Here is a 6,646-nt window from a genome sequence, read left to right as displayed (position 1 = left end):
TGGCAAAAACCTGTCTCTATAAAAAATACAAAAATTAGCCGGGCATCATGGTAGGCGCCTGTAATCCCAGCTATTGGGGAGGCTGAGGCAGGAGAATCACCTAAGCCTGGGAGCCAGAGGTTGCAGTGAGCTGAGACTGTTCCACTCCACTCCAGCCTGGGCAAAAAACAGCTCTCATTCTAAGAAAGATTATACTGAGAGAGAAAAAAAAAGTTAAAAACCTCTTAGGAAAAAACTCAGATTAGATATAAGATTGATCAATTCAGCCAGAAAATATATCTCTAAAAAATTGCTCTCTAATCACTCAAAGTGAACAGCTACTATCAACATTAAAAACATTAATGTGCTGGGTGCAGTGGCTCATGCCTGTAATCCCGGCATTTTGGAAGGCTGAGGTGGGTGGATCACTGGAGGTCAGGAGTTTGAGACCAGCCTAGCCAACATAGTGAGACCCTGTCTCTATGAAAAATACAAAAATAATTAGCCAGGCATGGGGGTGAGTATCTGTAATCCCAGCTACTCGGCAGGCTGAGAAAGGAGAATCAATTGAACCTGGGAGGCATGAGTTGCAGTGAGTCGAGATCTCACCACTACACTCCAGCCTGGGCGACAGAGCAAGACTGTCTCAAAAAACAAAAAAAACAAAAAACATTAACATTATGAAGAAAGGAGACATAGTCTCAGAAGAATTTCATAAGGTTTCTCTTCCATGTCTGCTGCTCTCTCGTCTCCTAGATATTGAATTGGGGATCTATATTGAAATGTATCTCACAGTTTCTACCAGCACCTTTTGTTTGTGAAGAAAATTTTTGTGGTTTTCTTGTATCATGAGGCATTGAAACATCTGAACAAATCAATGTCTGAGTGGTGAGGCAGCTGCTTTCTCCTTCACGTCTTTGGGTTACTAGAGCAACTTGTCAGTAGATTAAAAACAAGAAGTGGGCAACCTTTTACATTACTTCTTTTCAATACATGCACTTCCACCGGTACTTTTTGATGAATAATTGAAATCTGACTGTTTATATAGCAGAATACATAGAGCTTGTAACATAGTTAACTAAAAAGTTATGGTTCTTGAGTGTACACACCACCTTTCTTTTATTTGTCCTGCAATAGCAGTATTCCAGGCCAGGCGCGGTGGCTCACGTCTGTAATCCCAGCACTTTGGGAGGATGAGGCAGGCGGATCAACTGAGGTCAGAAGTTCTACACCAGCCTGGCCAACATGGTGAAACCTCGTCTGTACTAAAAATACAAAACTTAGCCAGGCATGGTGGTGGGCACCTGTAATCTTGGCTACTCTAGAAACTGAGGCAGGAGAATTGCTTGAACCCAGGAGGTGGAGGTTGTAGTGTGCCTAGATCATGCACTCCCCTCCAACCTGGGTAACAGAGTGAGACTCTGTCTTTAAAAAAAAAAAAAAACAGCATTCCAATTTAGTAAAATAAAAGACACTAAAATTATGCTTACCTATAATTATCTCTATTGGACAGATTAATAAGCATATCAGACTAATATCTACTGCAATAATTTGGTGGTAAATTTTCTTTGAATATTAGATATAAATATCTAAGTGTTAATAATTTTAATGTACTAGTCATAATGTATGTAGGATTTTGAAAAACTATAACTACAATACAGTTCAAACACTCTATATTTCAAAAGCATGTGTAACAATATTAAAGTAACTATTTAAGGGCTGTATTCAAAGTAAATATTGTTGCCAAATATTTATACTATTGTGGAATATACTGTTTAATTTACATAAATGCAGGTTGTCTAAAAACACTACACATAGCTATGCTAATTGATCTAAATAAACAGAAAAATCATAAGACTACGGACTTCACCGTTCAGTTTACACACTGAACTATTCTTGCTTTTGCATTGTAAGTACTTCTGCCTGCAAATAACTACCTTGGATAATCACGTTTCTGTCAAAGGAACTTACTCTTTATCTTTTAGTCTTGATCATTCTATGTTGCTAAATTTGATTCTACCTTTAAATAAACTTTGCCAAAGCAAAAGCAAAGCAATAAATCTCAGGTCCCAAATAAAGGCAATCCTGAGCCAAGAGAAGGACAAAAGGTTTATTTAGCTGTTAATATACATAATGTAAATGTTTTAATAAAAAAGAGATGAATAAAACGTCCTCCCCTATTTTCACATATGTGAATAAAGTCTCTTATTTTTAATTTATATTTTCTCCTATAACAACCAGGTTACTAGACATGTTCTTGAATTCTTGGACATCTAAATTATGAATTTGTATTTTTTTTTTTTTTTTTGAGATAGAGTCTCGCTATTGCCAGGCTAGAGTGCAGCGGTGGGATCTTGGCTCACTGCAACCTCCGCCTCCTGGGTTCAAGTGATTCTCCTGCCTTAGCCTCCCAAGTAGTTGAGACTACAGGTGTGTACCGCCGTACCTGGCTAATTTTTGTATTTTTAGTAGAGATGGGGTTTCACCATCTTGGCCAGGACAGTCTTGATCTTTTGACCTTGTGATCCACCTGCCTTGGCCTCCCAAAGTGTTGGAATAATACGCATGAGTTGCCACACTCAACCCTTGAAAGAATATTTACAGTAAAAAAGTAGAAGAGAGAAAGGTGTTATAATAAATTGATGGGTGCACATAAATAAATGAAGTTGTTAAGAGACCTATGGAGACAATGAGATACTGACACAATAAGAGTAGGAGACTACAACACCCACAGGTACTAGGAGACACATTATTGAGGCAGAAAATTAACAAAGATATTAAGACTTAAACTCAGCCGGGCGCGGTGGCTCACGCCTGTAATCCCAGCACTTTGGCAGGCCGAGGCGGGTGGATCACGAGGTCAAGAGATCGAGGCCATCCTGGTCAACATGGTGAAACCCCTACTAAAAATTCTCTACTAAAAAAAATTCTCTACTAAAACTACAAAAAATCAGCTGGGCATGGTGGCGCGTGCCTGTAATCCCAGCTACTCAGGAGGCTGAGGCAGGAGAATTACCTGAACCCAGGAGGCGGAGGTTGCCTCCAGGTGAGCCGAGATCGCGCCATTGCACTCCAGCCTGGGTAACAAGAGCGAAACTCCGTCTGAAAAAAAAAAAAAAAAAAAAAAAAAGACTTAAACTCAACTTGACTAAATAGTCCTAATAGACTTCTACAGAACTCTCCACCTAAAAATAACATAGTATACAGTCTTCTCATCACCACGTGGCACTTACCCTAAAATTGATCACACAGTCAGAAGCAAAACAATGCTCAGCAAATTTAAAAATTCCAAAAGTATAGGAACCACACACAGAGTCCACAGCTTGATAAAAATGTAATTCAACACACACACACACACACACACACACACACGAACAAAACCACTTGAATCATAAGATTACATGGAATTTAAACAAGCTACACTTGAATTACTTTGGGGAAAATAATGAAAGTAAGGCAGGAACCAAGAAGTTCTTTGAAAAAAATTAGAACAAAGATACAACATACCAGAATTTTTGCAACACAACTAAGGCCATGTTAGGAGAAAAATTTATAGCATTAATGCTTACATCAAAAAGTTAGAAAGACATCAGTTTAGGCCAGGACTTCGAGATCAGCCTGGCCAATACGGTGAAACCCAATCTCTACTAAAAATACAAAACGTTAGCTGCATGCAGTGGCAAGAACCTGTAATTCCCGCTACTCGGGAGGCTGAGGCAAGAGAATCACTTGAACCCAGGAGGTAGAGGTTGCAGTAAGCCGAGATTACACCACTGCACTCCAGCCTGGGCTGAGAGAGTGAGACTTCATCTCAAAAAAAATAAAAAAATAAAAACCTCAGTTTAACAACCTGACATCACAAATAGTGAAAGAAACAAGAGCAAATCATCCCCCAAGCTAACAAAAGACAAGAAATAAAGAAAACCATTTCTGAATGGAAGATGTTGACATGAAAAACTATACAAAAGATTAAGAACTGCAGAAGTAAAATCTTAAAAATAAATAAATAAACCATTAACAAGATTAATGATGAAAAAGGAAAAGATCCAAATAAACACAATTAAAAATGACAAGACACATCACCACTGACCGTACAAAACTTTACTGAAATCTGCCATGAACACCTCTATGCACATAAACTTAAAAATTGGGCCGGGCACGGTGGCTCAAGCCTGTAATCCCAGCACTTTGGGAGGCCGAGGCGGGTGGATCACGAGGTCAAGAGATCGAGACCATCCTGGTCAACATGGTGAAACCCTGTCTCTACTAAAACTACAAAAAATTAGCTGGGCATGGTGGCACGTGCCTGTAATCCTGGCTACTCAGGAGGCTGAGGCAGGAGAATTGCCTGAACCCAGGAGGCGGAGGTTGCGGTGAGCCGAGATCGCGCCATTGCACTCCAGCCTGGGTAACAAGAGCGAAACTCCGTCTCAAAAAAAAAAAAAAAAAAAAAAAACTTAAAAATTTAGAAGAAATGGACAAATTCATGAACAAATATATTATCTCAAGACTGAACATAAAGAAAATCAAAGCCCTTAATAGATCATTAAGAAGCTCAAAAATGAAATTAGTAATAAGTAGTCTACCAACCAATATAGCCCAGAACCAGATAGACTGATAGCTGACTTGGGGAGCTGGTACCGTTTCTACTAAAACTCTTCCAAAAAATTAAAAACAGCATCATTCTGATACCAAAACTTGACAGAGAAAACAAAAGAAGAAAACTTTAGACCAAAATTCTTGATGAGCACTGATGCAAAATTCTCAACAAAATATTGACAAACCAAATTAAGCAGGACATCAAAAAGCTAAACAACTATGATCAAGTATGGTTTACCTCTGGGATACAAAGTTAATTCATTAACTTTGGGATGCAAAGTTAACTCTACAGGAGGTGAGGCCGATGGTTCATGCCTATAATTCCAGCACTTTGAGAGGCCGAGGCAGGCAGATAATCTGAGGTCAGGAGTTAAAGACCAGCCTGGCCAACATGACGAAACACTGTCCTAACTAAAAATACAAAAATTAGCCCAAGCGTGGTAGCAAGCACCTGTAATCCAGCTGCTTGGGAGGCTGAGGCAGGGGAATCGCTTTAACCTGGAAGACAGAGATTGCAGTGGGCTAAGATGATGCCATTGCACTCCAGCCTGGGCAACAGAGTAAGACTCTGTCTCAAAACAAAAACAAAAACAAAAGCACACATGAATTAATAAATGTGATTCATCACATAAACAGAACTAAAGACAGAAACCACAAAATTATGTCAGTAGATGCAGAAAAGGCTTTCAGTAACATTTTTATGTTAAAAAGCCTCAACAAACTAAGGCATGGAAGGTACATACTTCAAAGTAACGAGTTATTTATCACAAACCCACAGCCCGCATACTAAATATACACAAACTGGAATCATTTTTCTTTGAAAACTGGCACAAGAAAAGGATGCCTTCTCTTAACACTTCTATTCAACATAAAATTGGAAGTCCAGGCTCAAGCAATTAGGCAAGATTAAAAAAGAAATATGGCACACAAGCAGGAAGAGAGGAAGTCAGACTTATTTTCTGTTTGCAGACAAAATAATGCTGTATCTGAAAAACCCTATAATCTCAGCAGAAAAGCTTTCTAAACTGCAAAACTTCAGTAAAATTTCAAAATACAAAATAATCATACAAAAGTTAGTAGCATCTCTGTAAATCGAAAACATGTATACCGAAAGCCAAATCAAAAATGAAATCTCATTCGCAATCACTACAAAGAGAATAAAATATCTAGAAACACAGCTAACCAGGGAGATGAAAAATATGACAAGACTGACAAAACACTGCTTAAAGAAGTCAGAGATAAAAAAACAAATGGAAAAAACATTTTATGCTCATGGATAGAAAAGATCAAAATTATTAAAATGGTAATATGCCAAACAAAATTACACATTTAATGCTATTTTTATCAAACTACTGAAAATATTTGTTAACAGAATTTTAAAAAATAAAAATTAGTTTAAAATTTATATGGAATCAAAAAAGGCAATCATAAGCAAAAAAAACAAAGTTTAAGTCATTACACTACCTGAATTTAAACTATATTACAGGGCTACAGTAAACAAAGCAGCATGGTACTTGTACAAAAACAGACTCATACACCAATGCAACAGAATAGAGAGCCCAGACACAATGCCACATACTTACAACCATCTGGTCTTTGACAAAGCTAACAAAAGAAATCTGGGAAGAATTCCCTATTTAATAAATGGTGCTGGAATAACTAGCTAACACTATGCAGAAGATTGAAACTGGACACTTTCCTTAAACCATATACAAAAATTAACTCAAGATAAATTAAAAAATCAAATGGAAAACTTCAAATTAAAAAAAGCTCTTGAGATAACTTAGGAAATACCATTCTAGACCTAGAAACTGGCAAAAATTTTAAAACAAAGATGCCAAAAGCAATTGCAACGAAAACAACAATTGACAAATGGAACCTAATTAATCTAAAAAGCTTCTTCACAGCAAAGGTAACCATCAACACAGTAAACAAGCAACACACAGAATAAAAGAAAATATTTGCAACCTATGCTTTTGACAAAGGTCCAATACCCATAATTTATAAGAAACGTGTTTGTGGCCGGGCGCGGTGGCTCAAGCCTGTAATCCCAGCACTTTGGGAGGCC

This window comes from Sapajus apella, unplaced genomic scaffold (assembly GCF_009761245.1).
Source record: "Sapajus apella isolate SASKATOON/1434 unplaced genomic scaffold, GSC_monkey_1.0 scaffold851, whole genome shotgun sequence".
NCBI classification, from domain to species: domain Eukaryota; kingdom Metazoa; phylum Chordata; class Mammalia; order Primates; family Cebidae; genus Sapajus; species Sapajus apella.
The sequence above is the reverse complement of the archived record's forward strand: the minus strand, read 5'-3'. Positions refer to the sequence as shown.